The sequence below is a fragment of the Theropithecus gelada genome, unplaced genomic scaffold, assembly GCF_003255815.1.
Source record: "Theropithecus gelada isolate Dixy unplaced genomic scaffold, Tgel_1.0 HiC_scaffold_1135, whole genome shotgun sequence".
Taxonomy (NCBI): domain Eukaryota; kingdom Metazoa; phylum Chordata; class Mammalia; order Primates; family Cercopithecidae; genus Theropithecus; species Theropithecus gelada.
Window position 1 is genome coordinate 3,724 of NW_020252912.1, and position 3,296 is coordinate 7,019.

At 52.9% G+C, this 3,296-nt stretch overlaps 1 pseudogene; it reads right to left on the reverse strand.

The window, feature by feature from the left end:
• Nucleotides 1-570: 570 nt before the first annotated feature.
• On the reverse strand, nucleotides 571-3,020 carry LOC112616861 (annotated as a pseudogene).
• Between the last annotated feature and the right edge of the window lie 276 nt (nucleotides 3,021-3,296).

Here is a 3,296-nt window from a genome sequence, read left to right on the forward strand (position 1 = left end):
TTTTTTTTTTTTTTTTTTTTTTTTTTTTTTTTTGAGACTGAGTCTGGCTCTGTCGCCCAGGCTGGAGTGCGGTGGCCGGATCTCAGCTCACTGCAAGCTCCGCCTCCCGGGTTTACGCCATTCTCCTGCCTCAGCCTCCCGAGTAGCTGGGACCACAGGCGCCCGCCACTTCGCCCGGCTAGTTTTTTGTATTTTTTAGTAGAGACGGGGTTTCACCGTGTTAGCCAGGATGGTCTCGATCTCCTGACCTCGTGATCCGCCCGTCTCGGCCTCCCAAAGTGCTGGGATTACAGGCTTGAGCCACCGCGCCCGGCCAATAGTGGTTATTCTTATCATCAGCATCATAATTACTACCTTCAAGTTCCTCCAGGAGAACTCCTATTCAACCTTCAAAACCCCATGTGGTTTCACCCATCTTGCAGAGATTGAGCTCCAATTCAGAGAGTTGTGATTTTGTGATCATTTGATGAGTTCCCAAACTGGGGTCCTTAGAGCAGCTGGCCCATCCCTAAGGTCTCTCAGCATCCAGTTCTGTTCTTTTTCTGCCTTACCAGTTCCTGTGTATAAGCCTCAGTCCTGGTGAGTCCAGCTGAGGAGTGTACAGACACACGCAGTGTCAATTCAAATCTATCGCCAGCCCACACGGCCCTAGGCATCAGAGGTCAATGCCCGCACATAGGATTGCTTGGCCTTGCACTCAGACAACCAGTGCCTTTGGTCCATACCCTGGCAGCCCCCTCCACCTGTCCCCGGGTCACCTTCCTCAGAGTTATGGGCCTCAAAGCGGGTGACAAAGAAGTACTGGCAGAGGGAATTGCCCCCAGCTATAGGCACCTTCCCGAACACCTCCATCTCGAAACCACCCAAGTCCACAGCGGTCCCGGGGTCTGTCACCCAGCCGCTGACTGCATCGCACACGGCCAGTTCACTCTGATGACTCGCCAGTGCAGTTTCACTTGCCCCACACTGGCTGTGGTTGGCCGGGGTGCCTGCTAACTCCCGAAAGGCCCCAGTCTCCAGCAGGAAGACCAGAGGGGGCTCAAGAGCAGCACCCCTAGACAGGACCACTTGGGGGAAAAGAAGGTCCCACTTTGGGGCAAGAAAAGGAGACAATGTCCAGGTTGGGGATTAGGAATCCATTGACACACTGGGGAGGAGGAAAATGAGGGGGATGCGGAGGGAGTCTGGGGGAGGGGGAGCAGCTCTCACAGCACATGGAGACAGAGTAAGGGAGGCTGGGATTAGAGAAGAGGATAAAAACTTCAGTGGGGACAGAAGTTGGGAACCCCAGGGGAGGCTTGCCTGCCAGGATTGTGGGGCAGCCCTTGCTGTAGAAGTTTGGAGGACTCTATATATCGGACTTGCATAACGCCCAACTTGTAGATTAATAGTAATTATTCAACTACTACAAGTCAGGCACTGTGCCTCACACCTGTAATCCCAGCACTTTGGGAGGCTGAGGTGGGTGGATCACCTGAGGTCAGGAGTTTAAGAGCAGCCTGGCCAACATGGTGAAACCCCATCTCTACTAATAATACCAAAATTAGCTGGGCGTGGTGCTACACACCTGTAATCCCAGCTTCTCGGGAGGCTGAGGCAGGAGAATCGCTTGAACCTGGGAGGCGGAGATGGCAGTGAGCCGAGATCGTGCCACGGCCCTCCCACCTGGACAACAGAGTGACACACTGTCCAAAAATAAAAATAAGGCTGGGCGTGGTGGCTCATGCGTGTAATCCCAGCATTGTTGGAAGCTGAGGTGGGAAGATCAACTGAGGTGAGGTGTTCCAGGCCACCCTGACCAACATGGAGAAACCCCATGTCTACTAAAAATACAAAATATGCCCAGTAGTGGTGGTGCATACCTATAATCCCAGCTACTCGGGAGGTTGAGGCAGGAGAATCACTTGAACCCAGGAGGCGGAAGTCGCAGTGAGCCAAGATGGCGCCACTGGACTCCAGCCTGGGCAACAAGAACGAAGCTCCATCTCAAAAGAATAATAAGAATCAAATAAAAATAAAAAATATTCAACTACTGTTACTTAATAGCAACAGATCGTGAAATACAGGCTCAGAGAAATTAATGATTTGCGTCCGGTCACACAGTCAACAAATGTAAGAGATGGGACTTAAAGTCTGGGTAACTGCATTCTGCCATCCTTCCTGTACAACTCTGAGGAACCGTGAGTCTTGCATCTTGGGGGATGTTCCAATCAATTATTATTATTATTTTTTGAGACAGAGTCTCACTCTGTTGGCCAGGCTGGAGTGCGGTGGCACAACCCTGGCTCACTGCAACATCTGCCTCCTGGGTTGAAGTGATTCTCCTGCCTCAGCCTTCCGAATAGCTGGGATTACAAACACCTGCCACCATGCCCAGCTAATTTTTATATTTTTAGTAGAGATGGGGTTTCACCATGTTGTCCAGACTGGTCTCAAACTCCCAACCTCAAGCTATACCCCTGCCTTGGCCTCCCAAACGGCTGGGATTACAGGTGTGAGCCACCACACCCGGCCCGAAACAAATTGTTTTAAGACCAGGTCTCGCTATATTTCCCCGCTGCACTTGAACCGCTGGGCTCAAGCAATCCTCCTGCTGTGGCTCCTGAGTAGCTGGGACTACAGACTCAAGCCACCACGCCTGGCCACATTCCACAATTTGGAGAAAGGCCACAACCTGGAATCCTAGGGAGACCCCAGTTCACCTCAGAACTGCCACTAAGGAGGGAAAACGCTGCCCCTCTGAGACAGGCGTCAGTTTTCCCGTGTGTGAAATTGACCTGGCGCTGGGAGAGGCTGGTGGAGGCTTGGATGTTGCAGTTTCTCTACAACATTCTGGAAGCCTGTGGTTCTAGGAAAGGGTGGTGTGGAGAAGACTGGAAAACAGCCAATGGTTACCAGACCTGTCAGCACCTCTTCCACCTTGGAGCTCTGGGGCTGGGAGTCCCCAGACTTTGGGGGGCCCCTGTGGAGGACATCGCTGTCTCCTTCCTGACATACCAGGAGAGGGAGGGGGCAACCACCTAGGGGAAGAAAAGATCAGGCAGGGTATACAGGCAGGTGGCGAAGGGGGACAAATCGCTGAACAAGTGCAGGGTACTGAAGAGTCAAGGCGCGGCCCCCTTTCCAGAGGCCCCTTTTCTACCCAGGTGATGGCTCCTGACTGGGATTGGAAGATGATGGAGGGAGGGGAGGGGAGAGGAGGGGAAGGGAGAGGCAGTGGATGAAGGAGAATGGAAGAGATGACATCCACCTCACACCATTCATCCCATTCAGGTCCCCACCCCCCCAGCTGTACT